The sequence below is a fragment of the Lathamus discolor genome, chromosome 5, assembly GCF_037157495.1.
Source record: "Lathamus discolor isolate bLatDis1 chromosome 5, bLatDis1.hap1, whole genome shotgun sequence".
Taxonomy (NCBI): Eukaryota; Metazoa; Chordata; class Aves; order Psittaciformes; family Psittacidae; genus Lathamus; species Lathamus discolor.
In genome coordinates this window covers 33,226,304-33,240,709 of record NC_088888.1, presented here as the reverse complement: position 1 = coordinate 33,240,709, position 14,406 = coordinate 33,226,304, and the positions used below count along the sequence as shown (strand labels likewise).

Here is a 14,406-nt window from a genome sequence, read left to right as displayed (position 1 = left end):
ATGATTGCATCACAAGCACCTCCAGCTACCTCACTTTCAGGACGTATGGAGGATGCTCAACAGCTTAGTGCAGGGATCAGTTACTTTAGCTCAAGCCCTGATCCCTTGAGGTTGATGATTTTTAACTTTATCTTTCAGTCACATTTAATGATGTATAAGGTGTTCCAATTTGGCCACAACCTCCTCTGAGTATAGATTGCAGTCACATTCCTCAGCAGCCTCTGTAGTTTTTAAAAGGCTTGGATGAGCACATGAAATAGTGTTCCCCTGGTCCCAGAGGAGGCATTAGCTTGCTAAGTCAGATGAAACATTTTTAAAAGGGTACTGCCAGGGATATTCAAGCAATCGCCAAAACTAAGAGGGAAAGCGAGGATTCAGACAGTGAAATGCCAGCAAGCAGCCTGAGATGAGCTATTCCCTGTGGGAACTGCGACCCTGAAATTGCAGCGTTAAGCCAGAGAATGAGAAAGATGAAGATGGGGTGAGTTTATTCTCAAAGGTGAGCAATGTAAACCATGATCTGGGATTTTAAGATTGCTTGCATTTACATAACCAACACCAAAGTAAGAAAAGAAGAACATGTAAGTGAATCCATGGATTATATTTAAATAAAACCCTGATTATGCTGTCCCTTAAAGGAAGTTTAGAGGGTGGTGAAGTTTTTCTGCCTCCTAAATGTACAATTGAGCTTGTGCTCCAAAAAAGTCAAATTGTCACTACCAATCAGAACCCAGGCTGTGGGAACACAACAGCACCTTACTAGACAGGTCCTAATAGGCGTAAGAGAAACAGCCACAGGACATGTAGGTACATCACATTTGTGATGTAGGACATCACAAAGCAGTGTCTGGTAATTCTGTGCTTCTCTAGCTCAACACGGCCAGGTCCCGTGGGTTAAATATTCATGGATTTGTATAATCCACACAAAAGTAGTTACAGGTCTTTTTGGCTCTTAGCAAGCTCTGCATACTGGCCATGTGCTACGAGTGCTTCTCCAACCTCATTTTCCAACACACCACCACAGCCCCCTTATCCCCAGCACACACACACCCCCCCCCCCCCCAGATAAAAAGCACATCACCAAGTCACTAAGTCTTACGTTATCCAGACTGAATTTTGACGCTTTTGATCTGTCAGGACTGAAGACTATACGCTGCCCAGGACAGGAGCTTATTTTTCTTATCTCTTCCTCACATCCCTCTTAATCTGTGCAGCCACATGAAAATACTCAGGGCAGATGTCAGGCAATGAGGTCTGTAACACCAGTCAGATTTGATTACAGGCCTGTCCCAGACTTAGCACACACACTGAGCTTGTCTCAGGTCAAGTGCCCTGTGTGGATATACCTGGCAAGACCCAGACATTGAGACTGCTACTGCAACAGAAGTGGGTATCACTGGTCCACGCCAGCAGGCTGCAGAGGGCAAAAGGGCTGTCTCTTTGGCCTGCCCTCCCATCTCAAATGCCTGTGTAAGGACTAGCTCAAGGCACTGCAAATACGAGAGCACAGGCACAGAACGAGCATCTCCCTCCTCTGCAGCACTCAGTGAGGAAAGGGGCTGCTTTCCCAGAAGGGATGCATCTCCCTGGAGGGCATTATCATCTGAAACATCTTCCAGTGGCCAGTCCAAGACCTGGACAAGCCTGTGCTACATTTGCCTCTTGCCCAACATGTACCTAGCTGCGATAGCTAAAAATCCTGAGGATATTTCAGGTGCCACAGCTAACCCAGGATCTTCCTCATAGGATATGTGACCTCCTAGAACAGGCACATAGGACTCCACTATTCTTCCATTTCTGCCACCAAATCTGTTTCCAGTCCTCTTGAGCCCTGGTCTGATATTTGGGTATTTCCAGTGCAGGAAAGGAAGGTGAGACTTCGGTGTACTCTGTCATGCCAGTGCAGGAGGGCGAGAGCTGTTTAAATCGGCAGCTCACCCTAGGTCCAGTGCCTAGTTACTCTGGGAAGGCAGAGGCGAAAGGCAAGTTCCAAGGACAATTCATCCTCTCTTTTACCCAATGGCTCTGCAGGAAGCCTATGGAGCCATGCAGGTAACAAGCTACTGAACAACAGTTGTCCCCAGAGGCTGCTTCAGGAACAGGCAATTAAGGAACAGCAGCCATGGGAAGTTTCAGCCTGTCACCCACATCACTCTTCCAGATGTGGGGGTTTAAACACTGCTGAAGGATGCCCTTTCTGACAGCCCCAGGTCTTGATGCTCCCCAAGCGGGAGGGAGGCCAGACCAGCTCCCTCCTGCACAGCCAACACGCTCCATCCCCACGCTGCAGGGACACCTTCAAGGGCCACAGGCAGAGCTCACTTTCTCCGACCTATTATGTTAATGCCCCCTGTGATGGAGACAGGCAAGAACTATGCCAGTTAATAGCAATTATAATGAGGGGTAGAAACAATCCTTTTTCCAGTTGAGGTCGATAACAAGGCTCCCATGGGTACCTATGGGAAGCAGATTAGGGCTGTTACAGGAAATTAAGATGTAGGCAGAGGAGTGTTGAAGGAGCCCTGGAGAGGAGTTTTGAAATTCTTGTAGCCTGATGAGAAATGATTGACTTATTTTCCCAGCTGGATTTTAGGAGAAGAGGCAGAGTTGCATGTACAGAAGAGATGTCATGCATGCACTGGAACAAGGAAACCACAAACATTATTTGCTCGGCTCTAAAGCCCTTCTCTAAACTCCAGTGGATGCAATTGTACAGTGTTCTGACCTTCCCTCCACCGAATAAATATCTTACTTGCAGTGAGCTTCATCCAAAGTAAGGATAGGGAGCCAGTAACGACTGGCATTATACCCTGCCAGCTTATCCAATGCAGTGTTTCTTAAGCACAGACTCTTAGATGAGGGGACAAGAGAGATGCCCTGGCATCTGAACCAGAGCTGCAGCCCTGTTACACAGATACCAGTAATCCTAAAACCTCAGAACAGGGCTCTCAAGGCATGCAGGACAGGGGTGAAACTTCTCCTGCATCACTGGCATTTCATGCAAGCAGAAAAGTCTCCGTTTCAACAAGCTGTGACATAGCCTCCCAGCAGGGGAGGGTTTACCCCTTCACAATCTCTGCTGGCCTCTTCAGTCTGGAGTCAGGGCTTCACTTTTCACTTGATGAAACTTATTCCCAGCTAGCCTCAATGGCCATTAAAGAAAAGTTAGTGCCAGCCTGACTTCTCCAGTGCTTTCAGTCTGGTCAGCGGAGGCAGCATCCCCAGCTTGGAGCCTATACTCTTCCAGCTGGTGTGCCCAGGGCATGCTCTCTCTCCCTGTGCACGCAGATGGCTGGCAGCCGCACCAGTTAGCATGAGTTCTAATTTTGCTTCCTGATGTGAACATGTACACCTGGGACAGAAACCAAACAGCCTGCCTTACTTCGCTGAGCAGCCAGGTCCCAAACAGCTGATGCTGCGTTATCAGCGAGGACCACATCCAAGTACCGGCTCATTAGTTACCAGTCCTCCAAGCCATTTAGGGCAAACCAAACAGAAAATGCTTCTGATCTCTGAAGAGCTGCTCTTTTTCCAGTTCAAGACTCACCTCCATTCATGGTCTTCCAATATCTGAAAAATATTTGCTTTCTCCTTTAAGACAGGGCTCTGTTGTTTCAAAAAGCATGTGTTGGAAGCCAGTCCTCCAGGTAGCTAGGTCTGGACAACTGTATTGCTCTGTTTAAGCCAAAATAGGGTAGTTTTTCCCCTGATGAGCTCAACACTTCCGCCCAACTGCACAGTGAAGCTGGAGGATTTGTAGACCCAGAGCCATCAAAGAGTGATACTCTGGGCTGCTACCAGTACCCAAATTTTGCATGGAAAATAGTAGAAGCCCACAGACCAAAACTCACCCAGACAGTAGCATTGCAAGTGATAAAACAGGAATGTTCTTTGTTCTACATGGCAGCTCCTAACCCTCCACGCCCTGGCTGCCAAACGTAACAGCATGAACAGGGGACTGGAGTATAGGCTCTGTTTACTCATGGAAATGCGTCTGCACAGATAAAAGAAAGTAGGAAAAGCAGTCCCTCCTCTACCCCCAAACAGCAGTAAAAAACAGTGATTATATTTTTCTCAGCTACATCTCACTAGAAGCTGACATTCTATTCCTTAAACGGACATTAGCTGCATTTCTCCTGCATTGTTCTCCTTCAGTTTGGCTTCAAGGAGCCAAAAAGGTTGTGTCAGTCTTTCAAGGAGAGCAGTGCTCAGGCTTCCCACTATTTTCTGTGTGTCCTGGGTTCAGCAGCAGCAGTCATTTTTCTCCTTCTTAGGAGCTAGTACAGTGCTGTGTTTTGATCTTTTGGCCTGGGAACAGTGCTGATAATGCCGATGTTTTCAGTTGCTGCTCAAATGTTTGGTCTGGCCAAGGACTTTCTGAGCCTCATGCTCTGCCAGGGAGGAGGGGAAGCCGGGAGGAAGCAGGGACAGGACACCTGACCCAAACTGACCAAAGAGGTATTCCATACCACAGCACGTCATGCCCGGGATGTCACTGGGAGTTACCTGGAAGAGCTAGAGTGGACTGCAGGATTGGACGAGGTATCGGTTGGTGCTCGGCTGGGGGGAGTGGGGCAAGTTATCAGTCGGCTGGTGTTGAGGTGTTGTATTCTTTCCTCTTGTTATTTCCTTTATCATTACTATTATTGGTGGCAGCAGTAGTGATTTGTGTTATACCTTAGTTACTAAACTGTTCTTATCTCAACCTGTGGAAGTTGCATTCTTTTTGGCTCTCATCTCCATCCCTCTGGGAGTAGAGGGAGGGCAAGAAGGGGGGGAGTGAGTGGACGAGCTGTGTGGATCGGTTTAAACCACAACACTGTGAAAGCTGCAGATGCTCTGACCTGTGGAGATCAGGATCTTTCAGCTCAGGTACTTTGAGTCAAGTTTGTTCAGTTGAGCAAAAGTCCAGAGGTCAACAGTGAAGGGAGGACCTGCAAGGCAGAAAAAGGCTTGGCAGTCCCAAAAGAGCCTTCCCCAGGAAGTACAAGCAACCACTTTTGATGATCCAGTGTCATGATAAAAACATTTCCATTTTTAAGAACTATTTCATAGAAGATCTCTGAATGAGTGATGGCAAAACCCTGCAAGTGCCTACAACCTTTTAATCCGGCTTCAAGTCCCTTCAGATTGGATTTCCACATATTGCTGCACTTGCATGCAGCACCTGGAAAAGAACTTCAGTTATAGGCTTTTGTTCCATCTCAAAAGTCATCTCCTGTATTTTCTCTTGTAGTTGCAGTGAAAAGGGATCCTTTGGAGCTTTTTTGAAAAGCTAACATCAAAGCCCATCTAAGATTTGCAAACTAAGTGCTTACTATAGAGCTTGAAGGACTCCAGCAAGTTTCTCACTTATTTAGCTGCTGCTGTGGTTTAAGCCCAGCCGGTAACTCAGAACCATGCAGCCGCTCTCTCACTCCCCACCCCCACCCCCCCCCACCCCCCTTCATCCCCCCCACTCCCAGAGGGATGGGGGGAGGACTGAAAGAATGTAACTCCCATGGGTTGAGATAAGAGCAGCCCAGTAACTAAGGTATAACACAAACCACTGCTGCTACCACCAATGATAATATTGATAAGGGAAATAACAAGGGGAGAGAATACAGCTGTTCACCACCCACCGACCGATACCCAGCCCGACCGAGCAGTGATCTAGCCCTCCTGGGTAACTGCCCCAGTTTATATACTGGGCATGACGTGCTGTGGTATGGAATACCTCTTTGGCTAATTTGGGTCAGGTGTCCTGTCTCTGCTTCTTCCTGGCTTCCCCTCCTCCCTGACAGAGCATGAGACTGAAAGTCCTTGGTCAGAGTAAACATTACTGAGCAGCAACTAAAAACATCGGTGTTATCAGCACTGTTCCCAGGCTGAAAGTCAAAAACACAGCACTGCACCAGCTATTAAGAAGGAGAAAAATGACTGCTACTGCTGACCCCAGGACAGCTGCTAAATTCAGTTTTCAGACATTCAATAGTCTGTCTGGCTCCTGTTGATATCTAGGGAAGATAGAAAGGGTAAGAACAGAAATTATGCCGGATAAGCCTAATTCTTTACCATACAGAACAGGTTCCAAGGGAGAGCTCCCATCCATCCCAACCTTTCACAGCAAATTAAGCTGGTTAGGGAAAAAACTGCACTTGTGGCATGTAGGTCAGAGGCAATGTGGCCTCTCCCCCTCCCTCCATTGGCTCAAATGGAGCATCTGCAACAAATTAATTCCCATTGGTGCGTTGCAGTCCCCTTAGCTGCATACAGACCGCGCGATCAGCATCTCCTGCCTTTCCTCATAAGTCATAGAATCATAGAATAGTTAGGGTTGGAAAGGACCTCACGATCATCTAGTTCCAACCCCCTGCCATGGGCAGGGACACCTCACACTAAACCATCCCACACAAGGCTTCATCCAACCTGGCCTTGAACACTGCAAGGGATGGAGCATTCACAACCTCCCTGAGCAACCCATTCCAGTGCCTCACCACCCTTACAGTAAAGAACTTCTTCCCTATATCCAGTCTAAACTTCTGTTAAAGTTTTAACCTGTTACCTCTTGTCCCATCACTACAGTCCCTAATCACAGAATCACAGAATCCCAAGGGTTGGAAGGGACCTCAAAAGATCATCTAGTCCAACCCCCCTGCAAGAGCAGGGTAACCTACAGTACATCACACAGGAACTTGTCCAGGCGGGCCTTGAATATCTCCAGTGTAGGAGACTCCACAACCCCCCTGGGCAACCTGTGAAGAGCCCCTCCCCAGTATCCCTATAGGCCCCCTAAGTATGTGGCATGCTTTCAGCCAGGTATCACAGTGCCTGCAACTGCAGACTTTCAAAGGCTTTTACAACTGGATACAAGTTGGATCTTCAAAACCCAAGTCAAGACAAGACCAATATGTTCATTTTCATGTATTTTCCAGAGGAGAAATCAAACCTGGGTCTTCTTACAGAAAAAAAGCTAGGTACAAGACTTCAAAGGACCCACATCCTTCTAAAGCTGTAGCATTACACCTTCCTAAGGAGGCTGGATGGTTAAATCCCTACTGCGGAATGCTCTTTTATTGAACATACTTTACCACTTCAAACCCAACGTAGGATGTAAATTTCAATGTACTATATGTTTTTGCTACCATAGGGTGTCAGAAATAAGTAACAAACGAGCAAGGGTTTCAAAATTACAGACTAGAAACCCACCAAAAGCACTGTTGTGTGAAGATAACTTTTAAGAGAAAAATAATAATAAAAAGAGTAGCTTAAAGCACAAATTTCAGAGAGGGTGCCAACCTTTGAAGGTCCGTCCGCATGCAAGGTGCAAAGATTGGATGAACCTGATGTAAACAAGAAGAAAATGCAAGATCTATAAACACAACTGCCAGAGACTGACATGAGTTACAGCAAGCCAACAAGAGATGACTTTTCATTCCGTAAGTCCCTGCACTCAAAGTTTCCTGCTGCAGACAGGCCCTTCCTCCTTTGTTAGCACCTGCCGTTTGTTTTTGTTTGTCACCAGCTCAGAGGAACACCCAAATACACCCTACAAACATGCTCCAGAACTCATCAGCACTACATGCAAGAGGGGAGAGATTCCCCTTTCCAGGAAAGGGAACACTGTTCAGTACATCACTGTGCCATCATCACTGGAAGGTGGACAAAGGCAGGAGAACAGCTGATGAAGGATTCTATGGTAGGAGAAGAAGAGCAAAAGCTAAAGCCAGACTGCTCACTTGCTGAAGAGCATGCAGCAGCCCTCTGGAGGCCAGCACTAGAGCCAAACCCATGGGCAGGGAGAGCTGCTTCTTATACCTGGCCTTACACCAAGCCAGCTGGTGTTCTTGGGCATTACACCAGCTGGCCTTGATAACCCACCTATTAGGACCCCCTTGTTGTGTAGTCCCTACAGCTGGATATGGGTCCAGAGCTTGGCACAGCACCCCCAGGCTGCTGGGGCAGCCATGAGATGTTCTCCCCTCTGCTTCTGTTCACAGGTTTGATTTTGACCATTGGGAATTGCTGCTCACAATTTGTTCAAGGCTGTGTGGTTATAGGACCCCAGTGGGGGTTATGCTTTTTTCATTTACTTTAGCCTGAAATAAATGAAGAAACCTGGACAGGAAATGCCAAACATTAAGCGAAGGGTCTGGGATATCTATCACATGTTTTCCTTTAACAAGCCCAAGAATCACACTGCTCCTTAGCACGTGCAGAGTCTCAGCTTCCACAGTTAAAATCTTCTCTGCTATTTAAATGCTTCCTCCGCACACTTACCCTTCCTGGCTGTCTCTCCAGCACAACCTTCCATAACCTGGGACTTCTTCTCACCCAGTAGTTCACAGAGCAGTGCAGGTAGAAAACTTAGCTAGATGAGGAGAGAGGCTTTATCCACCTTTGCCAGGACCAGCAGGTCAAGAGGTAACCCTGTGCAAATAATTATGCTCTTATTAGCATAATAATGTCAGAGGAGGGCCATGAGGATGATCAGGGGGCTGGAGCACCTCCCGTATGAAGATAGGCTGAGGAAGTTGGGGCTGTTCAGGCTGGAGAAGAGAAGGCTGCATGGAGACCTCCTAGCAGCCTTCCAGTTCCTGAAGGGGGTCTACAAGGATGCAGGAGAGGGACTCTTCATTAGGGACTGTAGTGGTAGGACAAGCAAAAGGCAATGGGTTCAAACTTAAACAAGGAAAGTTCAGGTTAGATATAAGGGAGAAGTTCTTCACTGTGAGGGTTGTGTTGGAATGGGTTGCCCAAGAAAGTGGTAAATGCTCCACCCCTGGAGATGTCAAAAGCCAGGCTGGACAGAGTCTTGGGTGACATGGTCTAGTGTAAGGTGTCCCTGCCCATGACAGGGGGGGTGGAACTTGATGATCTTAACATCCTTTCCAACCCTAACTATTCTATGATTCTATGACTACAGACAAGTTCCTGGTGAACAGTTAAGAACCACCAAAAAACAAGACCAAGAAGTACAGCAGTGATGGTATTGCCATTTACATAGTACCCGTGACAATTTATACAGGATGAGAAGCAGCAGATAGCATTTGAGCTTCAGTGGCAATACAGATGTAGAAGTCCTAGCTTTAATGACTTCCATCTGTCATCTAACACTTCAGCACAGATCAGCAAAGGCTCCAACTTCTCTTTCTAATGACATTTATTGTGTTCCATATTCATCTTTGCTGCACACCAGGAATTGCTATGTTGGAGATTGCTAGCAGGGATAAGCTCCAAGTGAGGGAAAAGACAAAATGAATCCAGCAACAAAAGCATATTTCCTTGGGGTAATGCTGTGTGCAACAAGGCTTTCTGTTATGGAGGATCCCAAGCAGCTAAGGCCTGAGGCACAAGATTTGCTTGCAGGTTTATAGGATACCAATGCCTGCTTGAACCAACCTGCACACATGAACACCTACAGAGACTGCTCCCTACCTGGATAAAGCAGCTCAGTGGGAGCCAGAGGGCACCCTGTCCAGCCTGTGCTGCAGTAGGCTGTCCCCACAGCGGCGCAGGAGCACCAAGTAGCAAACCAGCGTGTTGAGAATCTACAGAGGAGGCTGGGATAGAAGCAATGACATGCTCCAAATGCCAAGTCATCCCTGCTCCTCCCTGTTACTCATTGCCCTGCCAGAGAGCTTTCTGCTTTGCTGGTACTTGCCACTCTTACCCAGAGGCAAGAGCCAAGTTCCTATTATCTTTGAGGGAGTTGATGGCTTTCTTTGCTGAAAAGAGCACCAAGGCATGGGCTCCTATAAATCACTTTCATGAAGTTGGATGAGGTGATTGATGTTGACAGAATGAGAGCCATTGGCCAAAACTAAGTTCAGCTCAGACTGAGGCTGCTTTTCAAGCCTGGTTAATCACAAATATGAACAACAAAGCCTTCCCTTCCTGTGCTGTACACCTTCTGCATCCCCCTCATCCTGAGGGAGTAGGGGTGGATGTAGATGAGAGACCATCTTTGACTTGAGCAGAAGCCAGAAAATTCTGGAAACAGATGTTTTCAAGGGGAAATATTTTCCCCCAGAAGTTTCCAAACTGCCCAAAGACACCGCTTACCTGAAATACTGTCTGAACCAATGGAATATTGCTGTTAGAGCTTGGCAGGAAATATTTCCCCTGTCCTATGAAGAGAAACCTTCCTTTTGTATCCCTCCTGGGGAAATCCTGCTTTGTTAGTCTTCGTACACAAGGAAAGGGAAGCAAAGCAAAACAAAAAACCCCCCAGCAATCAAGAAACCACCTGTGCTTCCCACCATAGCTAGTGGACAAGCAATTGTGCACTTCCTTGGAGTACAGGGGAATCAGGTTCAAATTACTGAGCTCCCCAGATCAGACAGACTTTAGTCTTGCTCTTTCTGCACCTCTGACAATCACATCGGTCTCCAGGCTGTTGTTACTGGCAACATTTTCAGGAGTTTTGGACAACCTGGAATACCCTGCAGGGTGGCAACCCATCTAGAGCCAGGCACACACTGTCGAGTTGGGATGCGGAAGTTCACAGAACACCTCTTGTGAGTAACTCGGAGCCATGGAAACTGCCAAAACAAAAATCCAAGAGCCTTCAGTGGCGCTGACAAGACAATTCTAGATTAATTGTAAACCCTGTCCTGGGTAACAAAGTAAGAGACATCACAAGATTTATGCAAAATACCTTGCATCTCATGAGGAAATAACTTATCATAGACAGGTAAGAGAGTGCCCCAGCCTGTTATTCCCACTGTATTTCAATCCAAATGTATTCATCTTGCTTGTGAAATTTGAGGGAGTTTCACACCACACAAATTCAGAGATTCTTCCAGCTCACGCCTGGCTTTGTAAGCTGAAATAAGTGAACTCCGCAGGCAGGACAAAACCAGTTCAGCAGCTTTTCATAGGGAAATGGTGTATTGATAGGCAAAAGCTTCCGAAACAGCAGAGACAGACACCCAAGGTGTATAGCTACTATTATAACTAAGGTGTTTTGGAAAGACTTCTGAAGCTGCTGACCAAGAAAAGCAGCACTGGAAATTATTTGTCATATTGCTTTGCAGTTGTACAGGAAATCTGATAATGCAGAACTTCACTTCCCTCTATGCTTTCCCCCACTCCTTTACTCATATGCCAGGAAAATCTCTGGAGCAAGGACTTACATAGATGGTCCCGTATAGCACTCAAATAATTGCCACTTTTGCCTTAGATTTTTGCTTGTGTTTTTTTGCCTTATATGTTGAAGAATAGCAGTAAGGACAGCAGTGCATACTTCAAAGCATATAGTGCTTCAGTAAAAACAGGTTAACATCTACAGGTAGAGAAAGAAACACCTTAGTGTTATGGATAGCCAAAGTCCAAGACCAAATTGAAGTTCTTAGTTAAAAAAAAAAAAGATAAATAAATCTATTCTCAGTGTCTTTAACCAGCCTGTGAAGCATAAAGGCCTTTCACACAGAAGTTGTCATACAGGCAATTACAAGAGGCAATAGATTTGACCTACAGATCAGAAACAATAGATTCATTTGTCCTGATGTAGGTTGAATCAGATTAGTGCCAACATACCACAGCAAGAACTCAGACTACAGACTATTCTTTCCATCATAAGGCTGAAATAAACCATGCACACGCAGAAAGGTTCTTCTCTACAACATAGGTTTATCCAACTCAGACTATATCAGAAATTAAACCAAATATTAGTTAATCTATATGTTTTCAGATGACTGTATAAAGTAAGCTCTCTCAGATAATATCTCTACTTTAAAAAGCAAAAGTGACATCGTATGATTTTTTGATGGGGGTACCTAGCCCCACGCCTTATTTTTGACTTGCAGTGCTAATGTGACTGTAGAGTAATAAAAGGCAGTTCCAGGTAAAGTTAGAGTAATTCTCCATAAAATCTGCAAAAATCCGAATTTGCATATGCTCATCTGAGAAGAAAAACAAACCTTTCCAAATGGGCAAGTTGAGGATTCTTTTTTCTGGCATCCTGAAGGAGGTTGGAAAAACAGATCGTATTTTTATTATCTGTACACAGGACCATTCAGAGCTCATTAAAATGTGAATGCTCATGATAGCATGACTGAGCCTTGACTTCTTTCCCCCTGCCACTTCATGCTACATGGAAAGCCTCTGTGCCCATTTCAAATTGGGAAGGAAAAAGAAAAAAACCACATGTCCATTATTTTAATAAAGTAAAGAAAGAAATTGTAGACCGATGGACTTAGGGCAAGTTTCCCAAATTCAAGGGTCACTCACCCTCCCTGGAAACCTAGCATCCTCAACAGCATACTTAGAAGATAATCTGGTTTTAAAAACCCAGGTCAGGTGCCCCTCCAATCAGCCTTCCCATTCACCATTTGCAACGTGTGGCAGTTTGAAGCCACAACATTTTTTGCCCCTTGAGCTTCATCATCAAATGCTCACCTGTTGCCCATCATCACTGCTGGAAGCCAGTAAAGCCAACACCCCTCTCCCTACCCACCCTGACCTATCATGCCTGCACCACCAGTTTCCTTCACAAGCCAACCAGTAAAAATAGTTCCCAAGTGGTTTTTATCTTTAAGATTAGTGTGTGTCCTCCCCCTCTGCATCCCCTCGCTTGTAGGCCAATTCTTTTGTTCAAGGGTTGTAGAGCACAGGCTCATTAAAGGCTGTGGCAGATGGTGAAAATGCTTTATGGGAATGACGGGAATGACAGCAAAGACAGCAGGATGCACACGAGATCAACACAAAGGAGCACTCAATAGCAGTGATACTGAACTGTGGCATCATTTATCACTGAGAAGGCAAGACATACGGTTATCTCAAGGGATTAATTGCTTGAAATTCCACTAGGTTCTTCCAACCATTGCCCTGCAGTTTTGGCTGTCAAGCCAAACATTCCCTGTCCTTCAACCTGGCTAGTTTGGCATCAGGGAGGGGGAAGCACTTATTGACCATGTAACTCTTTGTGAAATAAGCAGTCTCATGCAGCATTGAGAACCAAGGAAGTAAGTGCTCCCAAAACTAGGGGAAAAATGATGGGAAGCAAGACTTTCTACATAAAGCCACAGGGTAGAAAAATCAGGGACAGAGCAGGAATGAGAGCTTACCCTAGCCTTCAAGCGCTGTTAATTCCTCTGTATAATACATACCCCTACTTGCAGAAAGGCTGAACAGAAGCATTTTCCTTTGAATGCCAATCAGCTCCTTTGCCAGATACTCTTGAATCTATGTTTATCCCCTGATTGCTGCAATTCTGCCATATTAAAGTGATTCTCTGAAGTAACGCCGATTTACTCACAATACTGCTATTTAGCAGGCAGAGCATCAGAGAGATACGATTGTGTTTTGATTTTGGTTCAATTACCAACAGAGTAGAAACCACGGCATGAGACAGAGTGAGGCACAGCTATGACTGAGGTCACATACAAGCAGCTTGATGCCTCCCTTCCCCAGATTAAAGTCTTTCTAGAAATACCCCTCTGCCATGTGGCCCCTCACAAGGTTTAGGTGGGCAGATCCCCAGGCATGAGGGGGCAGTTTTGCCTTGTGAGAAATAGATTGAGATGCCTTCGCACCAACACATACAAAGCTGGTTTCTGGGAGCAGCACCAGCTGAAAAGGCTGTAGGAACTGGGGTTGGAGGAAAGGGAAGTATCACATCCAAGAAGGACACAGTCTTCACATGAAAGAGATCTAAAAGCTGAGGTTAAAACACACTTCAAAAGGAGCAGTTCTCTTTTCAGAAGATGATGTCACCTCAGGACAAAGCAAGAACAGCTCCTCCTACAGACCCATTTCCTGGTCCACTGGTCCATGGCTGGGACCAGTCCCTTCAAGCAAAAGGGGTAGGTGCCCAGGCCTTAGCAGGGTTGAGAAAAGCCTGACCAGGAAATATAACTCTCAGATTTAATTCTACTGCAAACTTAAAATATCAGAGCAGCAGAGCTTCAACATGCGAAGATACAATTCCCTCCTCCAAAAGCAATACTTTTCAAAGGACACTGACAATCAGACAGATAAAGGGATGCTCAGATGCAATTAAAAAAAGGACATAGATACTTTCAGCAGCCAGCATACGCTATGTTCTTTTCTGTGAGTTGTATCCAAGATGCTTCACAAGTGGGTAAACAGGTAGAAATCAACACTCACCAGATAGTTTTAGCAGACATCTACAAAGCTCAATCCAAAAAAACTGCTTCTGTTACTCTCAATACCTACAGCAGGCACAACTTCACCATTAGCCACTCAAAGGCAAACAAAACCCATGTCACTGCTCAGCAAGACTCACCTCCTTGCTCTGGGTTGTGCAGCCAAAACTCCCTTGCAGAGGTACCTCATCATTAGCCACAGCTGATGAGCACTCACCACTGATGGAGACTCCAATGCTTGCAAGTCATAAGATTAAGTACAGCTTTGGCTACCCCACTGGCAAATTAAATTACCTCCTTCAGGTGGCCTGAATGA

The 14,406-nt window shown here is 45.9% G+C and overlaps 1 long non-coding RNA gene across 1 annotated transcript in view; it reads right to left on the bottom strand.

Annotated features, from left to right (window-relative positions):
• The window catches only part of LOC136015001 (uncharacterized), a 34,722-nt gene extending 20,544 nt beyond the window's left edge, over positions 1-14,178 (bottom strand). The window contains exon 1 of the long non-coding RNA XR_010613027.1: positions 14,092-14,178. This is a non-coding gene — a long non-coding RNA (uncharacterized LOC136015001). The remainder of the gene's footprint in view (positions 1-14,091) is intronic.
• Between the last annotated feature and the right edge of the window lie 228 nt (positions 14,179-14,406).